Source organism: Ranitomeya imitator, chromosome 9 (genome assembly GCF_032444005.1).
Source record: "Ranitomeya imitator isolate aRanImi1 chromosome 9, aRanImi1.pri, whole genome shotgun sequence".
Lineage (NCBI taxonomy): Eukaryota > Metazoa > Chordata > Amphibia > Anura > Dendrobatidae > Ranitomeya > Ranitomeya imitator.
In genome coordinates, this window is record NC_091290.1 from 149656865 (window position 1) to 149678785 (window position 21921).

At 41.8% G+C, this 21921-nt stretch overlaps 1 protein-coding gene across 4 annotated transcripts in view; it reads right to left on the reverse strand.

Moving 5' to 3' along the window:
* ZNF469 (zinc finger protein 469) overlaps positions 1-21921 on the reverse strand; it is a 463146-nt gene that overhangs the window by 234470 nt on the left and 206755 nt on the right. For all 4 annotated transcript variants that reach the window (XR_011315266.1, XR_011315263.1, XM_069739401.1 and 1 more), the window contains one exon: positions 3933-4022. The gene's annotated coding sequence lies outside the window, so the exon portion shown is untranslated. The remainder of the gene's footprint in view (positions 1-3932; positions 4023-21921) is intronic.

A 21921-nucleotide genomic window follows, 5' to 3' on the forward strand; every position in this document is an offset into this window, starting at 1 on the left:
TGGCAGTGCTCGTCACCTTCCAAGACACGAACTAGACAGTGTCCGAAGTGACAGTCAGCCTCATGATAGTGACTGGCTCCATGGGGGCCTCAATGCAGTGTCCAGTGGAGGGAGACCAGCCAAAGCACCACCTGATTTATTCCCTCCAGTTGGCCAGTTATCCTCGGGTGCGTGCCTGCTGGTAATCTAGTATTGGGCACATCTGTGAGCGGAAAGTGATCACTTCCATATGTTATTCACTCCTGAGCTATGTCAGAGGTATAGCAATACACCAGCAATCGTCCACGTGCCAATAAATCTGACATTGTTGCCAGGCATCAGTTTCCGATCAGTGTAAGTATTGCCAGTTGTCAATTTCCGATCAGTCATATATTGCCAGTTGTCTTTTTCTGATTTACTCCTAATTATTCCCAGCTGTCAGCTTCTGATAACTTGTGTGCAGGGAATCGGAAGAAAGGAAAGTCAGCAGATGTGGAGATATCATCTAGATAGATTAAAGGCACATTGCCAAATCATTAGAAAGTATAAAAAGAGATGCAGAATGGAAGGAATCAATACCTGCGGCTGCATCAGTATGTCTCAGGGCCAGCTAGATTAGCATAGCCCCTAAGGTAGCATGGATATTAACATTAATACATCAATCTGCAGCGTTTCCATCAGCGCTGGGCTTATGATATCAAAGCGGACGTCTGTCCACAGCACCACTGCTCGGAATTGTATCTGGTACAGGCACATTTGCATGATCATCTTCTGCAGGGCACTGTCGGGGCAGATCGTAAGTTCACAGCGCGGTCGCAGCTCCTAATTAAAGCATGGCGAGGATTGTAACATGGAGTTTATTAGGGAGATAAAAGGTTGTCGGCGTGCCATCTAATCATGGGTTTCATGATGGAACCCCCTGTCACAGTTAGTATATAGAAGACACTTATATGACGGCGGTCTTGTATTGATACCACGCAGCAAGGCGGTCCACATTCACACCGAGCAGCACTCAGCAGGTTAATACATGCAAGCTATAGAAGCAAAAAGTTGCAAAGTTTTAATTAGAATCAATAGCAGAAATGGATGAGCTGCAAAGAAGTCTGGAAATTCTTCTTATCTCAAAAGCCTTGTTACTCTAACAATCCCCCATGCTTTAAGGTACCGTTACACTAAAAGATTTACCAACGATCACGACCAGCGATACGACCTGGCCGTGATCGTTGGTAAGTCGTTGTGTGGTCGCTGGGGAGCTGTCACACAGACATCTCTCTCCAGCGACCAACGTTCAGGGGAACGACTTCGGCATCGTTGAAACTGTCTTAAACGATGCCGAAGTCCCCGGGTAATCAGGGTAAACATCGGGTTACTAAGTGCAGGGCCGCGCTTAGTAACCCGATATTTACCCTGGTTACCATTGTAAAAGTAAAAAAAAAAAAAACACTACATACTCACATTCTGATGTCTGTCACGTCCCCCGCCATCAGCTTCCCTGCACTGTGTAAGCGCCGACCGTAAAGCAGAGTGGTGATGTCACCGCTGTGCTCTGCTTTACGGCCAGCGCTGACACAGTCAGTGCGGGAAGCTGACGGCGGGGGACGTGACAGACATCAGAATGTGAGTATGTATTTTTTTTTTTTTTTACTTTTACAATGGTAACCAGGGTAAATATCGGGTTACTAAGCGCGGCCCTGCACTTAGTAACCCGATATTTACCCTGGTTACAGGTGAACACATCGCTAGATCGGCGTCACACACGCCAATCTAGCGATGACAGCGGGTGATCAGCGACCAAAAAAAGGTCCTGATCATTCCCACGACCAACGATCTCCCAGCAGGGGCCTGATCGTTGGTCGCTGTCACACATAAAGATATCGTTAGCGGGATCGTTGCTACGTCACAAAAAGCGTGACGTTGCAACGATATCGTTAACGAAATCGTTATGTGTGGAGGTACCTTTACACTGCAACGAATTTAGGCACCAATTTTAACGTACAATGGGAAGCCTAGAGGAGGTGAATGAAAAGATTAAAGGTAATCCCATCTCCAAGATCCTATCCCAATATGTAGTAGGTGTAATAATAAACATGTTAGCAATTACCTCCAATTAGAAATGTAGTATAGTTCTTCTGATTCGTTAGGTCTCTTTCCTCTTGTGTAGGAATTGCAGGACCTTGGCTATCCATGGTTACTACCACTGATGTAGTGACAATTAGTTGGCTAGTTTCTAGCTGTCGTAACTTCATAACCATGGTTATCAAAGGTCCTGCAATGCCTGCACACGAGGAAAGAGACCTAGCGAATCAGAAAAGCTATGCTGCATTTCTAGTTGGAGGTATTTGCTAACATTTTTGTTATTATTTGTTATTATTATTAATGTTATGTTATATAACATTTTGGGATAGGATCATGGAGATGGGAATAACCCTTTAATGAAAAAGACTAGCAGGAAGATAGTAGAAGACCATGACCACACAATTGACGAACCTGTAGGAAGCCTGAAGATCCAAAGTTTCTGTGGAACACAACTTATCCGATAACACGGACTTGATGAACAGGTAACAGCAATGTTGCCTCATTCCTATGATATGAGATTGGCTGTAGACCATTATTCCTCTCTGCAGCGCTCTGGATGGTTTGTCGGCTCTCACAAACATGTTTGGGGATTAAAACTAATGTTTTCAAGAACTTATAAAGATTTACCTACTGAAAATTTGTCTTGTACATAGCTTATTTGGAAAATTACGGTAAATTTTGTCAAAAATTCTAAACTTCAGAAATGGAGCTAGGATAAATGAGCAAGAAGAGAGAAGCAACTTGTGCCGGGACATTGCAGCCATTCCCTGGATTTCCAGGAGTAAGCGCAGTTGACTGACCACATGTCATGCTTCCGAGGACTGTAAACATGAAGCGGCATGCCGTCCTTTGTCTCTTCCTGGAAATGACCCTCCACATTAAACAGGTTTATTCGTTCCACAATTAATCCCTCTGTACAGCAACATCAAACAGTTTGATAAATCTTTTCCGTTCCTCCATTAACCAGCTGCAAAATATTAGACCAGTCTGTCCCAGTCTTCCATTATTAAATCCCAATTACCCTGTTCTTGGCATAGTGACTCTTGGACCTACAGACCCTAGGTAATTATGGAGACCACAACTGTTAGGCCATGACCACTTAGTCATGACCACTTGTCCATAGTCAGATCCAGTTGGATTTTTCAGAAAATTTTGAGTGGGAATCTCAAGAGGAAATTCAGATTTTTTGCCACTGATTGTCCAGCAGATCGACACATGGGAAAGAATGATTGTAATTTAATGAAGCTAATCTACGGCAATTTTATGCAGAACGCATGGCATTAATGGGTTTGAGTATCCGCCGTGGGTTCACTGTTTTGCACGGATTTTCCTGAGTATGTTATTGTACTATAAAGTATTCTATGATATGGATTGGACTACCGAGAAGTCCTCAGCTGAGAATAATGCTGCTGGGATCGATATGGTGACGACGCATGAAGGATCACCGTCACATCTGATCAGTATTTGTACCTGTGACACTGGAAGAAATGAGAAGTGACAGGGCTGAATCCTGAGAACACAATCCTTATTTCATAAGTCAGTATTGAGCTCCTCATATTTCCGTATAATCTCTTAAATTATGCGATCTGCAGACTGCGCTTGGATCGTTCTGACCAGGCCTAGTCCATGACCATATAATTTGGAAGTAATCTCCTTCCCGGAGGAAAGTTTATAATATTCTGCAAGTTTCCAGCAGTAAACCGCTGATTGCTACAGCGATTGTTTTCAGAGCCTTCATTACTTTGGCTTGAGGAGTAGGTTTTAAATACATCATTTCCCATCAGATAGCTCGAAAACATGCCGCTTCATTTCCAGTTTCTGCTGTAATTTCCTAATCCCTATAAACGGTCCCGGTAAGAGAGAGTGATTTGGCTTACCCTGGTCAGGACCTGTTCACAGCCATGTCTGGGATACAACAGCTACAAACGCAGGAAGTTGGTTTCTGCAGCCTTGGTTGGAAGTATCATCTGAATAAAGGAGCCACAGAAGAGACAGGTTAGATATTACTGCGGGTAATTGGTACCAACATTATCTAAATCAATATACATAGAACGGGGGGATGTATAAATGCAGTCTACAGTTTTCCAGTGTTATTGTCCCTCTTTAGTACATTTCCCCCCATAATTTTTACTGATAGACATGTCAGAAGATGCTTAAATTAGTAAAGAACCAGCGCTCCATCCGGGTGTAGTATTCCAAAAACGAACTTTATTGAGCCATGTTACAGCAACGTTTCGACCCGAAGGTCTTTTTCAAGCTTGAAAAAGACCTTCGGGTCGAAACGTTGCTGTAACATGGCTCAATAAAGTTTGTTTTTGGAATACTACACCTGGATGGAGCGCTGGTTCTTTACTAATTTATGGACTATGTGGACTATCCAGTAAGGTTCCCTGGATGTGGACCGGGCACCCCAATGAATGAGTGCTGTCAGTCTTTCTCTTTTTTTCTGAAATGTCAGAAGATGCTGACTTTCCTTGTGGAGATCTAGTTGGTGTATGAAGCAATGCTCTCTGGGAGTAAATATGCAAATTAGATCTATTGCAGAAGGAAGAAAACGGACTCTCTAGGGCCTCCTATAGGTAGCTAATCAAAGACACAAGGGCCAGACCGTAGAAACCCAATTTTCCCAGTTCCCATGGTTTGGAGTCCATGAATAATTAGAATTGTGTTTTATTTGTATAGCTTGTCTCTTTTCTTCTTGTGTTATGGATGTGTGTACGTTTGGACTTCTTCATGACAAGATCTTACCAGATACAATACAAGAGCCTAAAATAATTACTTTTAATGGTAAGTTTATTTCCCTAACGCTTTTGAGTTATTTGACCATTCTTACGACAAGTCTGCAAATTTCTGTTCAGTGAAACCTTGAAAATAAAAAGTGTCTCTTGCCAGTTGATATTTTTCCAATTCCGGCTAAAGTAGAAGCGGCACCAGTTTTATAAAACCCAAAGAAAACTGCCTGTCCTTGCTTTTCCACAGTAGAGCTGTGCCGGAACCGCACACGAGCTGGTCTTGTGGCCAGGCTCCCCTTAAAGACATGATATTAGCAGGGTTAAACCTCGCCATAAAAACCACAGCATTCTTGGACTTTAGCTGGTAACCTGACACACAGAATATCTCATCACAGATACTGCCTCGCTGTTACTTTGAGTCATTTTCCATACACCATCCGTCCACAATCTTGTTTTTGAGCAAGATGTGAAAATATATCCATCAATCTGCTATTTTACAGCCGCCGTCCTGCGCAGATTCCCAGTTGGGTTACATAATCAACTGTGGGAGGTTGTTGTGCCGTTATCTTCAATGCCCAACAATGTAACTTATGCCTTATTGATAATGAATATTCTGGTATCTACATAGCATAACTGCAGATCCAGGGAGATATCAAGAAAAGCTTTTATTATTATACATTCCGCCATAAAACTGCCAGTCGCCAAGCTGTAAAGCCTTCCAAAGGTCTGAAATCCTTAAAATTGGTGATTGTGATCTTACTTTGTTCCGAAAACTATTAATGATGCAATTATTTGGGGATCTGTCTGCTTTTTTGTGCATCATTGGATCTGGATGGTCTGCTCCCACTGTGGTCAATATACTTTTACTTTTGTTTTTTGGATATTTTTGTTGAAGCAGTAAAGTCAAAGAACGTATGAAAATATCACCATGTTTTGCATTGATCTTATAAATAGGTGATTCTGGATTTGCTGATCCCATAGTCCTCTCAAATAATTTTTACATTCAGTCTGAAATTAACAATTTTGTAAACATCTTCTAGAGAATATAAGATACTTTGTGCCACTTGACATTTAGTCTAGAAATAAGTTTGTTCAGTTTCTGTCGCTTCTTGCTGTTGTCACAAGTTTACTGCAACAGAGAGGAGCCAGAAGACCGCACCGTCTGATTTCTCCTACTACTGCACAGTTTAGAAGCACGTCACCTTCATATTAAACGGTGCAGGTTTTTTTTAGCAGTGCAGGGGTTAATCTGCTCAGTTGAGAGCTCCTGGAAGTTTTCCTGCATTAAGGCTCTCAGCTGTTCACTGTTGACAACTCCCCTCTCCTATATATTCTGGGCCCTGGCAACCACTGATTGCCGGAGTTAGCTTCATGCCGCATGGTTAGGACATTAGTGGTTTGTTGTTGTAGAAGGTGTTTGGTGGATTTATCTGAGACTGTTGCTAGGTTTTGGTTGTGTGCTAATTTCTTCCTTCTACTACTTTGGTTTTACCCTATCATCCACTCCCCGGTTTTTACCTCTGTTGTTTGAGTATATTTTTATGATTGATATTTTCCCAAATCCATGTTTGTATTACCTTGTTAGTCTGGTTGGTGTATTACTCTCCCCTTCCCTGGGTGGGGGAAGGGTACAGAGTGAGGGCGGATTCAGGAACTAAGGCAAGGTATGTGGCCCCGGCGTCTTCACCATCAGAAGTAATCCAGGGAACAGGGCGAACTAGGGCGCCCCTAGCATTTTGGAAAGGGAAGGCGCCCCTGGTCCAGGGACACCCAAGAACAGAGTCATGACAGCTGTCTCTGAGCCAAGGCTAAAGCTGCCTAGTCCATGCTTTCTGACAAAAATTTCCTAGCCCTGGAAATGAGGTGAGTTGTCATGCACAAACACGGGTAAGTCCATATTATGACACAGCATATAATTAAGACAGGGTGCCAAAAGGAGACGAATGCCCTTACGGAAGGAAGAGGGGGATGGGAAACCTCCTGACACCAACATGTGCCTGTCCCTATGCTTCCCTAACGCCTATGCGGGTCACCTCTATGTACCCTGGCTAGTGCACTAGCCGGCAAGGATGCTAGCCTCGCCACTGCAGATGGTAACACACGGGATGAAACGAACAGGGGACAGACAAAAAGAAAACTCAGCATAGGATCCACTGCTAAGCTCCACAGCAGCAGAGTAAACCGCACCAGGTTAGCTGAACTCGCACAGCAGCAACACCACCGTCACAGGTGAGCTCCACACACCGAGCTGGGCTGCATAGAACAAAAACTCTATAACCGACAATCCGCCGATGGGTCATGTGACTATTTAAAGGGAGATGGCACTGGTTACCAACCAACATCGGCTGCCTAGCCTAAAAGACAACTTCCAGCAAGAGACTGGCATTAACCCTTGCTGGACCAAAAGAATAAAACAACATTTAAATTTCAGCAAACCCAGAGCTGCTACGAAGCCCTTAATGATTCGTGACCAGAATAGTGTAAAGGGAGGCAGGGGCTTAACTCAGAAAAGGGGTGCCCGACTCATTTTAGAACATACTGTAAAAGCACACTCAGGATTTTATGACTACGAGTTAAATATTTTTTTTTTTTTAACAAATACATCAGCGCCCTGAGGCTGGGGGACAGAGGAAGGGTGCTGTGTTTCCAAAGTCCATACAATTTGCATTAAACTACATCACCGTGAGGCACAATACACGCCTGATCTACTACCGGGGTCCATACCCAAATCTTTATGTTATTGTAAGCTGAGGTGCCCAGAACCCCAACCCCACATTGAATATCAGGAGTGCTGCCCTGTGAAGCTCAAGGTTGGATTTTACACATACCTAATTACCATTCTCACGTCACCAAACAAAGCAAATTAAAAGCAAAAATTAGCATTTCAAGCACAGGGCACATTTGTTGTCCAGATGGCAGAAGTACATGAAGCCTTATTCTGTGGCTGGAATACAAAAACAAAGATTAGAATATTGTTCACATTAGGTTCTCTCTGAACTTTAGACCTTCCTATGCCTTATTAAGTTGCTAGACTTTCTCTATAATCCCTGGTTGGATGTCCTGGAACGCTGCGGATTACTTGACCTGAGGCTTAATGAGTGACAAGTACTTTAATCATATTTGTTGCTCGCTCTTGGCTCTGACTTCATATGAGTTGACATTACTGATGCTATGAAGGCAGTTCACATAAGGCTATGGGAATAGTCTGAGGAATGTATTGAATCTTCTATATCTGGTGGGAAACATTGATATTTGTTATTAGTTTAATATAAGTAATATGATTTTTTTTTCTAATCACTGCTCACTATAAGAAAAAACTTTAGTTTCTATTTTTCTGTGAGAATTAATTTGAAAACTCAGTTATATAAATTTTATCAGGATTTGCCCTAATTTCAGTTTGCCAAATTGGGCAAGGACATGATAAAATTGCAAAATTCCTATTTTATATTGACATCTAATTAGACAGTTGACTATCACATATTTATTTTTTGAGTGGCATCAAAAATACAAGAACAAAATAAAGGAATCAATACCTACTTACAGTTTCCCCACCACTCCCATTTTGGCACTTAACGAGAACCATACGTCTCTGCTACCTCTCAAAATGCCGTCTGACGATCACAGGCTGAGGTGGATCACCGCTGAGCCAGTGATCTACAGAGATATCAGGAAGCAGAGACATAGCCAAATCAGACCTCCATTGATGAGTGGCAAATACTTCAAATATGTTTCTGCAAATAAAGGGTTTGGCTTTGTATACTGTCATGGTGCAAGACTCATTAAAGGGTCTATTTTGACTTTTAGAATTGCTACCCCCAATAGGTGGCATAGAGTTCTAGTCCTCTTCCTCTATGAAGAGGACATTTTCATATACATAAAAAGATACAGCTATGCTGCAGAGGGGATGACTCCACCTGTCGCTCTGCACTTTTTTTTTTTATAATTTTTTTTTTGTCTTATTTTTCTGGTTTTGCTAATGGACCTTATACCAAATTCCTCAAAAGTTAGCAAGATATTTAATGAATTTGGTGCAAACTAAAAGATTTCCGCACTATTGGCCTCAAGGATATTGTTCTCTCCGGGTTCTTCTCTTGCCTCTTTGACCGCTTCTTCATGGTATCTTTTTCCAGCTCTTACTCCTCTCTTCTTCCCCTTACTATCGGGGTTCGGTCCTAGGGCTCTTCCTTTTCTTTGTATACACAACTCCTATTGGACAAGCCATCAGCAGATTGGGTTTCCAATATCATCTTATCCTGATGACACCCAATTATACACCTCTTCACCTGACAGGGCAGCACAGTGGCTCAGTGGTTAGCACTGCACCTTTGCAGTGCTGGTGGCCTGGGTTCAAGTCCCACCACCGACAACATCTGCAAGGAGTCTGTATGTTTTCCCCGTGTTTGCGTGGGTTTCCTTCAGGTACTCCAGTTTCCTCCCACACTTCAAAGACATACTGATAGGGATTCTAGACTGTAAGCCCCATCCAGGACAGCGATGATAATGTGTGCAAACTGTAAAGCGCTGCAGAATACGTTAGTGCTATATAAAAATAAAGATTATTATTAACCTTGATTTACTACAAAATGCCAGGGATTGTCCAATGTCTCTAACGTCATGTCCTCCCTCTATTTTGAAATGGATTGTCTCCAAAACTGAACTTCTCGTGTTTTTTTTTTTTACTTATACTAACCCACCTATACCCGATATTCCGGCTACCTTGGGTGGTTCAACCATAACTCCCCAGCAGGACGCTCGCTGTCTTTGGGGTCATATTTGACGCAGAACTTTCCCTTAATCCCTATATCCGATCCCTCACTTGCTCATGTCGCCTGCATCTTAAAAACATCTCCAGAATACGACCTTTTATTACCTTTGAAACTGCAAAATCTCTTTCTGTCACCCTCATTCATTTTCGTCACAACTTTACTGATCGGTCTCCCTCTAACTAAACTTTCTCATCTCCAAACTGTCCTGAATGTGGCAGCCAGGGTCATATTTCTGTCCAGCTGCTTCACCGATGCCTCCACCTTGTGCCAGTCATTGCACCGGTTACCCATCCGCTACAGAATACAATATAAACTTATCTCTCTCCACAGTACAGCAGCGCCCTATATCTTATCCCTCATGTCTGTCTACCACCCTACCCATGTCCTCCATTCAGAAACTGATCTAAGACTAACATCCTCCATGATCTGAACGTCACACCTCCATCTGCAAGACTTCCCTCGTGCTGGCTCAGTTTTCTGGAATGCACTATCCCAAACGATCTGACTAATATCTAGCCTCCATGTTTGTAAGCATGTTTTAAAAACACATCACTGTAGACAGATCTATCGCCTCAACTCTCAAACCTAACTCTCCCCTGTTCTTTCCTAAACATTAATCATAATCTGCTCCCTCCTATTCATGTGTCTCCACGTTCTCCATGCTCTCAGGCGCACACGGTAACAGCACTCAGACAGAACGTGGCTGAGGACCGGATCCGGCAGTTTCATATCATAACCATTATTTATTATAATGATGGCCGGACCGTACATGACGACACGTTCTACCTATTGTGTCCCCCTATTTCCTTATAGATTGCCAGCTTGAGAGCAGCATGACCCTTACGGTATGTGCACACAATCAGTAAATGCTGTGGGTTTGACGCTGCATACTTTTGCAGTGTCCAACTCTCAGCATCCCAATGTTACAGCATATTGGATGGGATTTCAAGAAATCCCATGCCGAGTGTGTGTCTAGAGACATCTGCGGCTCACCCACGGAGACGGACATGCGGCGCGTCTTTCCAGACCGCAGCATGTCTATTTATCTGCGAGCCTCTGCAAGATAAATTTCTCCCGTACAATGTATTGGGCGCGATGAATCCCCGCACAGTTCAATGAACAGATGCGGAATCACCGGCGTTCAATAGCCGCCAGCGCTTTGGACGCAGCGGACATGTGCTGCATCCAAAGCGCTGCCAATTCCTGATCGTGTGCACATAGCCTCACGCCTCCTGTAACCGCTGAACTATGGGTTACTTAGTATTGTTTTTATTGTCTGTACATGTCCCTACTTAATTGTAAAGTGCTGCGGAAAATGTTATACATTATTTCCTTAACAAAAAAAAAATTGTTTCAATAAGTTTTAAAATGTGCATGTCAGTCTTCATCTGGGCAGAAAGCAGATTAGATAGATTTTGTTCTCTACTGAGGCACTGGAGCCATTGCGCAAAAAATATTGCAACATTTTGAAAAATCACAAACGATGAATTAGCAGAAAACATCCGGATAATGAAAAGCAATGTCCACATTGTCAAGCAAACCATCAAACATGACAAAGACTTAGGAAGAAGAAAGTGTAACAATGGCAAAATGCAAAAATAAAAGTGGCTAAAACTCAGACTTTTACTCTAAAAATAAAGTGCAAAGAGACTTTATTTCATTGTAGTGGGTAAGAGCGCCATATTTTTTGCATCCCTTGGTAATTACAGAGGGAACCTTCTGACAAGTTTGCCTTTAAGCTGTATTCCCACAAGGTGTGTCTTTTTTTATTAGCATGCTTCATTTATTTTGGGGGCGGTGAGGAATATATGATTATTTTTTGTGTTAATAGAAAAAATTTGAGTCCGGCTCAACAGGACTGGATTTTCCTTTTCTTTTTCTTTTGCAAAAGAAAATATAGTGCATGCAAAAGAAAAGTTTACATGGTCGACCTGACCCGGTCGACGCGTTTCGAGACTGCACTAGGCAGACTTATGTGCCTTTTTGACACAATGTTGCTGCACTTACACAGTCTTGTTTTGTTTAGCTGAGACCTGCCACCATCCCAACCGCCTCATGGTGCCAGCGTCTACTGTCCTCCACTGCCAGGGCAATCCGAGGAAGCTCTTATATGGTAGTGCCGGATGAACGCAGGACTCATAGAAACTAATCCGCAGATCAAACTCTGGGAACAATCTATTTTTATGACATATACGAGAAATTAATTTATTGCACAAAATGAATTTTGCTGCGATTTGCGGAGAGGCCCTAATGCATTTTGTATCCCTCATGTGGGAATGTCCCAGCCCCAATCAGGGGACACTCTCTCTGATTTATAGACCTTTTTATTGGTTTCATTTTTTCCTCGTTTGGGAAATGTCACTGCTTTATTTTCCATCTCTGAGCCGATCGCGTGAGTCACTGTAACCTCTTTAGTGCCCCATTATGTGCCTGCCTGGAGCTCATTGTAGAAGGATCTCACAATTTATAGTCTTCTGGCAAATTGATATCTCACAAATTTTTTTATAGTTTATTATTTTCTTAAAAGAAAAATATAGCCATGGGCCGATGGGCCAGATAGTGAGGTAAGAGCTTGCAGTGTGAGCTTTCACCTGTCATGTGCTTTATAATGAGCCTGGCGGGTAGATGGTCGCTGCGGGCTATAAATTGTACAAGTGTGATTTGTAGCCAGCCAACTTCTGGTTGTTGTGCCAAGCGCTGTGTCAGTGTTTTCTATTGCGATTCTTTTAGCCAACACTTTTCCAAATGATCTTGTAGGGGACGGCCTATTTTAGCCAGTGCTTTTGTAATAATGAGAGTCTATTGTATGACGCTAGTTTTGTCACTCACTCTTATTCCCAAGTCTCAAAACTATTAGTTATTAAATTAAATGTTTCGAGAGCTCATTCCTCCTGCTTAATCTTAATGGACCGTTTAGTGTCAATAGCTTTAAGCAGATAACGGCACTTGGCCTTCTCGTTTGCCCAGTTTCCCATCTGCTGTTAAGCATTTAAGTGCTTTGATCCCAGTCTTTATTAGATGGCTCATTACATGCATTATTTACACGATGTCCAGCCAATTACTTAATCCAGCTCGTTACGTCTCTCCGATCCGTCATTTATTATGCATAGCTTCTTTTTTTTTTACATACTTTCTGTGCTCGGTTGTGTAAATTAACAACCATTTTCTTTTTTTTCTGGCTCAAATTTAAGAAAAAATAATGCCAGAGCCATTGTTCTAAAAAAAAAATCATTTAGACATAATTTGGGAGAATATTACACAAGTGACAGTTTTTATGCCCTATGGCTCTGAACTTTTTTTAACACATAGGCCCTTGTTCATCAATTGCGTGTTCTTGTTTTTAATATATTTTCTGACTTCTCGTCTAGGTTTTGCTGACGCACTTTGCCTAATTCATCAAAATTGAGCATAGTATTTGTTGAACTTGGTGCTAACCACAAGTTGTATTTTTTTTTTCTTTTATATTTCTTTTTTTTAACTTTTAGTTAGCTCTAAAATAACGCATGCCAGTCTTTGACTGCACTAAAAAAATGACAGGTTTTGTACTACACTATGGTGTTGGAGTGCCTTTGTGCAAACAATGAATTACTCAAAAACATCTGGATAATTACAACTGTAGTTTCTTTATTCAGCAAACCCCCCCAAAATGTTGAGGGATGAAAAAGTATTATAAAAATGACACAAACATCATAATGATTTGGTGCAAAAATAAAAATGCCTAAAACTAAAATAACTCCAAAAACAAGATGCAAAATGTGTCATCAGAAAAAGCAGCAAGAAAAACAGTGCTTACCCGATCCTTTTTTCACGACATCTTGAAAAAAGGATCAGGTGAGTGCTATTTTTCTTGTTATTTTTTCCGATATAATACATGTTCTTTTGCATGCACCACCCAGAAGAGATCTGCTGGTTTGGGTTGCAATAACACACAGAAAAAAATGACTTGGTGCCTGGAATAACCCTTCTTTTTTTTTAAATAAATATGTGTCTGTCATGATCCAGACCGGGTTTTGACTCCTGCCTTCCCCTTTTCCTGGTATGGTCATATCAGGGGTTAACTTCTCTCAGCCTTAGTCTGGGTTCAGATTTACTATTTATCTTCGCTGTGTCCTGCAGACCATGTCAGTTGTAGTTCTGCCTATGGTGGGAGTAGCTGACTCTGTTACACCCTGACTTGTCCTGCTGTTGTTCCTGACTCTACCTGTGTCTGTGTTATACCCTGCTCCCTGACCTGTCTCTGTGTGTCTCCTTTCTGTCTGGACTTCTTGTCAATTGAACTTGGCTTGGACCCTGACCTGCTTTTGTCTCTCGTCTTGGGCATATCCGCTCCTGACCATTCCTGATCCCCTGGATTGTCTCTGACCCTGAGTTTGCTTATTCTTTTGGCACTGCTTTACAGTCTTGGATTTGACCCAGCTTGTTAGACTTGCCTGCTGCCACCTGATGGTAGCTTCGCCGCTGCACGGTAGGTCTGCTTCATCTGTGTGCATGACCTGTCTCTACTCTATCGCCACCTAGCAGAGCTAGCTTCCACCTGCATTGCAGCAGCGTGATAGTCTCATCAGAAAGACTGTTAGTTTTTAGGCTTCTCTTGGTCATTGTTGTGCGAACCTGCTGGTACATTATGTGGAAGAGCCGCACTGCATAGTGGTACAGTAAAAGGTAAGTTTACACTCAGCAGATCTAGTGACTGATTTGTGGGACAGATTTGCTTTTGCAAAAATGTTGGCATCATATCTCCTGCATGTAAATTCACCAACAGATGTTAAGCTTGGTTGGAAGATGTTTATTATGGGCAGCATCAAATCCCAAGAGCTTCAAATCCGCTGTCAGCTCTTGATAACATCGGCTTTATTTGCAGGATACATGAAGATAGAAAATATATTTTATTTCTGTATAAACAAATCTTAGGAGTCCTGGATTATACTCCTCTGGCTCACGTATATTGTAAGCCCGAAAGATGTAGATTGTGGTCACTGTATAACAGAGCAAGTAAGTTTGGTAAAAACTGCAGCCAACAATTGTTTTTCAGAATAAATATATCTATCAATAAGTGGTGGAGAAGGCAAGCAGCCTTCACAGATCAGCTCACAGCATCTCGCGTACAAAGCCATAAACAACCTCTGCATCTGATTTAGTATTTCAGACTTGTTTTGATTTGTTTTGAAGAAAGGCGCAAAATTCTGGACTGAAACTCCAAGCCCTGGAAATACAGAAATGACAACTTTCTCACTATTTTCATCCAGCATATGATGCATCAGTACCATGCCAAGCATGAGCCAATCGGAAGAAAAAGACGTAGATTCTTAACTGCTGCTTGCCTGGAAAACCGCAGTGCACACAGTATTCCTGCACATGCAATTTCTAAGTAACTTCGGTGGCTACAAATTTTATAAAAGTATTTGTTGCAGCGATGGCAGGTTCCTCCGGAGATATCAGTTCACAAAGTCATCCCATTGTTTCATGATGCATAATGCATGGCTGCTCCCAAGGGTACACGGTGACCGCTAATCAACCATAGACTGGGTACAGCCAGTTTTCATATTCTTCTGTCTACCAGGATTATGAGAGAGGAATTATACTCACAATGCTTTGATATCGTATGGCAGCATCTGATCTTGCTTAGTTTGTTTGTTTCTGATCCATCTTGAACTCGAAAGGAATTTCCTTTTGGGCTCCTTGTCACAGAGATACTTTAATGTACCCTTACTGTTACTGGCCCAGTATAATGGATTTTTATCCCACATCTGCGTTTTTAGCAGCATCATGGTATATGTCCTGATTATGATATATCATGATATATGTTACATTCATGTATGATATACGTAAAACTGAGCAATTCTGTAAAATATTCTCTAGTATTAGTATACAGTCATGGCTGAAATTGTTGGCAGAAAATGAAATATTTCTCCCAGAAAACTATTGCAATTGCACATGTTTTGTTATACACATGTTTATTTCCTTTGTGTGTATTTGAACACAAAAAAAAAGAGAAAAAATAAATAAATTGGACATAACTTCACACAAAACCCCCAAAACGAGCCTGGCAAAATTGTTGCCACCTTTCAAAAATTGAGGGTAAACAACGTTGGTTTGAAGCATGTGATACTTATTCAAACTCACCTGTGGCAAGTAACAGGTGTGGGTAAAATGAAAATCACACCTGAAACCAGATAAATAGAGAAGTTGACTGTCACGGTACTGTTTTAGGATATCCTGGGGCTACAGGCTCCTTTGCAATCCCTAAAGCTAGAGTCCCTGCTCTTTGGATTACTTCTGATGATGAAGACACAGGGGCCAGGTGCCTTACTGAGCACTTAAGTCAGCCTTTGTCTGTCCCCTCCCCCACCCTGGGAAGTGGGGAATGTACTGTATTAGAATACACAAACCAGACTATTAAGGGAAGATATCCAGGGATAAATGAAAATACCAATCAAACAAATATGCACTCACAAACAACAGATTGGAACATCAGGAAGTAAAGGAAGGAACAACCTAATAGGGGAGGATGAGGACATACAGTGGGTATGGAAAGTATTCAGATCCCTTTAAATTTTTCACTCTTTGTTTCATTTCAGCCATTTGGTTTATTAAAAAAAAGTTCATTTTTTTCTCATTAATGTATTCTCTGCACCCCATCTTGACTGAAAAAAACTGAAATGTAGAAATTTTTGCGTATTTATTAAAAAAAAAAACCTAAAATATCACATGGTCATAAGTATTTAGACCATTTCCTTGTGATCCTCCCTGAGATGGTTCTACTCCTTTATTGGAGTCCAGCTGTGTGTAATTAAACTGATAGGACTTGATTTGGAGCGGCGCACACCTGTCTATATAAGACCTCACAGATCACAGTGCATGTCAGACCAAATGAGAATCATGAGGTCAAAGGAACTGGCCAAGGAGCTCAGAGACAGAATTGTGGCAAGGCACAGATCTGGCCAATGTTACAAAATAATTTCTGCAGTATTCAAGGTTCCTAAGAGCACAGTGGCCTCCATAAACCTTAAGTGGAAGAAGTTTGGGACACCAGAAGTCTTCCTAGACCTGGCCATCAAGCCAAACTGAGCAATCGTGGGAGAAGAGCCTAGGTGAGAGAGGTAAAGAAGAACCCCAAGTTCACTGTGGCTGAGCTCCAGAGATGCAGTAGGGAGATGGGAGAAAGTTCCACAAAGTCACCAATCACTGCGGCCTCCACCAGTCAGGCCTTTATGGCAGAGCGGCCTATCCTCGGTGCAAGACATATTTAAGCTGCATAGAATGTGCTAAATAACACATGAAGGACTCCCAGATTATGAGAAATAAGATTCTCTGGTCTGATGAGACGAAGATAGACCTTTTTGGTGATAATTCTAAATGGTACAGTATGTGTGGAGAAAACCAGGCACTGCTTATCACATGCCTAATACAATCCCAACAGTGAAACATGGTGGTGGCAGCATTATGCTATGTGGTAGTTTTTCAGCTGCAGGGACAGGACGACTGGTCGCCATTGAAGGAAACGTGAATGCGGCCAAGTACAGAGATATCCTGCATTAAAACCTCTTCCAGAGTGCTCTGGACCTTAGACATGGTCGAAGGTTCATCTTCCAACAAGACAATGACCCCTAAGCACACAAAATAACAAAGGAGTGGCTTCAGAACCTCTCTGTGACCATTCTTGTCCGGCCCAGCCAGAGCCCTGACCTAAACCCAATTGAGCATCTTTGGAGAAACCTGAAAATGGCTGTCCACCAACGTTCACCATCCAACCTGATGGAACTGAAGAGGATCTGCCAGAAAGAATGGCCGAGGATCCCCAAATCCAGGGGTGAAAATTGTATCATTCCAAAGAACACTCATGGCTGTACTAGCCTAAAAGGGTGCTTCTACTCAATACTGAGCAAAGGAACTGAATACTTATGACCATGTGATATTTCATTTTTTTTTTAATTAATATGCAAAAATTTATACATTTTTTTTAGTTAAGATGGTGTGCAGATTGTACCTTAATGAGGAAAAAATGAACTTATTTCAATTTAACAAATGGCTGCAATGAAACAAAAGTAAAAATTTAAAGGGGTCTGAATATTTTCTGTACCCACTGTATACACAGAAAATTCACCAAGCAACAGTCTTCAAAACAACACTCCACAATGCCTCCTCAAACAACTAACACCTCCAACTCCAGAACCAGGCAGTATGAAACTAACACTGGCAGTACCTGATTGCCAGAGGTGAGTATATGTAGCAGATGGGAGTGGCCAATGCTGAACAGTTGACACCGTCAAAGCAAAAAAGCTCCAGGACCTCTCAACTGAACAGATTAACCCCGGCACTGCTACCAGAAATCTGCAATGCTACCAGAAACCTGCACTCTTTAATATGATTGTGAAGTGCTTCTAATCAGTGCAGGAATATGTGAACTCATACACTGCAGTCTTCTGGACCCTCTCTGTCTTGGTGAACCCGTGACATTGACTCAGTATTTACATTTTGTGTGCCACACTAAGCATGGAGAACAGAAAGAGGAAAAGAGGATGTCACGCCGTAAGCGGCGATAAAGGGGCAGGACGGTGTACTGGGATCCGCACTTGTCCCTACCATTATAATGGGGCCCTGGCTTTCCCTTATCTCAGGGGTACCTATGATGGTTAGGAGGCCTGAGCCGCCAGCGTATCCCTGTCTCTTGTGCAGGCCCTATCAGTGGCCCCCTCTCCCCCCAAAGGAGGTGGACTGCACTAGTGTAATAATACAACAAATAACAGGGTATACAGACAAGGTAACTAAAAGTCTCAAACTCACCAAATGCTCACACAACCACAGAGGAAACACAGAGAAGGGAAGAGAAGGAATAAACTAGGAAGGAAAACAGGTTAAACATGCAACCAAAGCAGCAGACACCAATCTCTGTAAATAAACCTCCAACAGTAGAACTGATCACTGACAATAGCTGAAGTCAGGACTGGGTCTATATAGAGGATCAGATTACAAAATCCACTTCAGCTGAGAGAGACCCAGCTCTCAGCAACTCAGCAATAAGGTTAACTCCTGCACTGCTGGCACAAAGCAGCCAGGTTAGAATACAGGTGAAGAGCTTCTGTTCACTGTGTGTGAACGAGGCCCAGAGCGCTGCGGTTCTCTGGAACCTCTCTGTCGCGGTAGCCCCGTGACAGAGGACTTGAGAGCCAACATTAATAAAAAATATTAATAGTCTCAAGGTTACAAGTTCATCTCTAGAGATCTTGATGACCCTTTGTCCACAATGCACATAATCAAATTTATAGCCCAAGGCACTGTTGTGAATCTCCCTGGACATGGACAGGTGAGAAAAATTTGTGAAAGGTTGCAACGCAGGATAGTCAGATGGTGGATATGCAGCCCAATTAAGTTCCAAAGAAATTCAAGCTGTCCTGCAGGTCGGGGGGCATCAGTGTCAGCAACAACTATCTGTCAACATTTGAATTAAACAAAATCTTATGGCAAGAGACCCAGGAGGGACCCCACTGCTGACAGAAACATATAAAAGCAGACTGCTGTTTGCCAAATTGTATGTGAATAAGCCAGAAACCTTCTTGGAAAACATCATGTGAGCTGATGAGACCAAGATAGAGCTTAAAGTTTTTTGGTAAAGCACATCACTACTGTTTGCTGAAAATGGAATGAGGACTACAAAGAAAATAACACAGTAACTACAGTCAAACATGGTGGAGGTTCAAAGATATTTTGGGGTTGTTTTGCTGCCTCTGGAACTAGGTGCATTGATTGTGTGCAAGGCATCATATAATCTGAAGATTACCAAACTATTTGAGGGGGCAATGTTGTCCAGTGTTATAAAGCTGTGCTTGCGTCCTAAGTCATGGGTCTTTCAGCAGGACAATGATCCCAAACATGCTTTAAGAAGCACCCAAAAAATGGATTGAAACAAAACCCTGGAGAGTTCTGAAATGGCAGCAATGATTCTGGATCTAAATCCCATTGATCACCTGTGGAGAGATCTTAATATTTTTGACACCTCGAGCAGTTTGCAAAAGAAAAGTGCTCCAAAATTCCAGCTCAGAGGTGTGTGTAAGAAGCTTGTTGATGGTTATAAGAAGCGATTGATTGCAGTTATTTATTCCAAAGGGCATGGAACCAAATATTAAGTGGAGGGTGTCAACAATTTTGGCTGGCCTATATTTGGGGTTCTATGTGAAATCATGTCGTATTTACCTTTTTTTCTATGCTTTTTTGTGTTGTTTCAATGCATACAAATGAAATAAACTTGTGTATAACAAAATTTGTAATTGCAATAATTTTGTGGGAGAAATACTTCATATTTGGAGCAATTTCAAGTTTGCCAACAATTTTGACCATGAATTTAGATGTTATAACTCAAACAGTACATTGAGAGTTTCTATATGTTTTCCTCTTATGCTCGAGTACGCAGATAAAATACAAGAGGGACTAAGCATCTAGTGAGCAACCAACAATGCCCCAGACAGAAGCGTTCCTTTTATGAACCTATGGAGTTGTGAATTCTTGTGGTTTCACATGCTTATCTTGGAGCCATCTATAAAAATTTACTAGGCGACTTTCTTAGAGACCCAGGGAACATTGTACTAACCATTTTAAATTACAGATTTGCTTGCTAAATATACTGCACCTTAAAATAGAGGACAATCTCACATTAAATTATAGTGTATATAGGATATATACTGTGTATCTACATTCAAATCATTCTGGTAGAAATATGCCTCTTATTACTTCAAGGGTTTGTCCAGTTTAAAAAACTTATTCATAGGCACGGTTAGGGAATTTTAAGACAATAAATGGATCCTGATGTTTTGGCCAGAGTAGACAGGAGTCCTAAAGAATGTCTCTTGCTCTGGAAGACCTATCCTGCATTACACTTAAGGCACCCATACACATTAGATGAATGTTAACCTAGCAATGCTTCAGACAATCGTTCGGTCGGCAGGAATCCCAGACGACTCTCCAATATACAGTGGGGGAAATAAGTTTTTGATCCCTTGCTGATTTTGTAAGTTTGCCCACTGAGAAAGATGTGAACAGCATATAATATTAAGGGTAGGTTAATTTTAACATTGAGAGTTGGAATATCAAAAATAAAATCCAGAATACATCCGGACCTTCAGTTATTCGGCAGCACAAATTATCTCCACTCTTACCCAGTTGTTTTCATGAGTCAACAATGTGATGCAGCAGCAAAAAGGCAAACTCAGCTCTAGGATATATTAAGAGAAGCATAGAGTCTAGATTGCATGAAGCAATTATCCTCCTCTACTCCTCCTTAGTCAGTCCGCATCTGGAATACTTTGTCCAGTTCTGGGCACCAAATTTTAAAAAAGACATTGAAAAACTAGAGCAAGTTCAGAGAAGAGCTGCCAGAATGGTGAGCGGACTGTAAAGTATGTCCTACGAGGAACGGTTAAAGGATCTGGGAATGTTTAGCTTGAAAAAAAAAGGCTAAGAGAAGACTTAATAGCTGTCTACAAATATCTGAAGGGCTGTCAGTGTACAGAGAGCATCCGTATTCTTATTTGCACATGGAAACACGAGAAGCAATGGGATGAAATTGAATGGGAGAAGATACAGATTAGATATTAAAAAAAACTTTTTTGACAGTGAGGGTTATCAGTGAGTGGAACAAGCGACCACGAGAGGTGATGAGTTCTTCATTGGAAGTCTTGAAACAGAGGCTAGATAGATGGTTTAGTGAGTCCTGCATTGAGCAGGGGGTTGGACACGATGACCCTTAAGGACCCTTAAGGTCCCTTCCAACTCTTAACGTTCTTTGATTCTATGCAGGAGCATTTGTTCGGCTAGGGGCTTTTGTGTTCTCCATGAGTAAGTAACCAGTTGACACTTCAGCCAGCTCCTTATGTTCAGGAGGAAAATGCAATCGGCAGTCCGAAATCAGACATGCCTGACCAGGAGTTCGCCTGTGCCCCCATACACCTTAGGTCTGCTGAACCTGTCGATATTAGTGGGTTTAGGCGACATTAGTCTAATTCATATGGGGCCTTTACTGACAGGTGTCCTTGTAGATCACAGTTGACCACAGGGGCCTCAGTAAGGAGTAATGTTGTAGAACGCTTATTATCAATGAACCTTTCTAACGAGTATGAGCAGGTCATTGTGTCATGATGGATATACACATGGCAATATGAGTTTAAGGACCCTGAATTTCTTAACAGCCAGCAAACTTCGCTAAAATTACCACTGTTCCTTCATTTATGGTTAACACGCTCTCTAATCATATCCAAATGTCCTAATGAATATTCAGGCGTATAATTGAGAAAACGCATCATATTTCTGAAATAGCAGAAAGCGGAGATCCAGGCTCCTGTGACTCCACAAATTGTATTGTACACTGTTTTCATCAC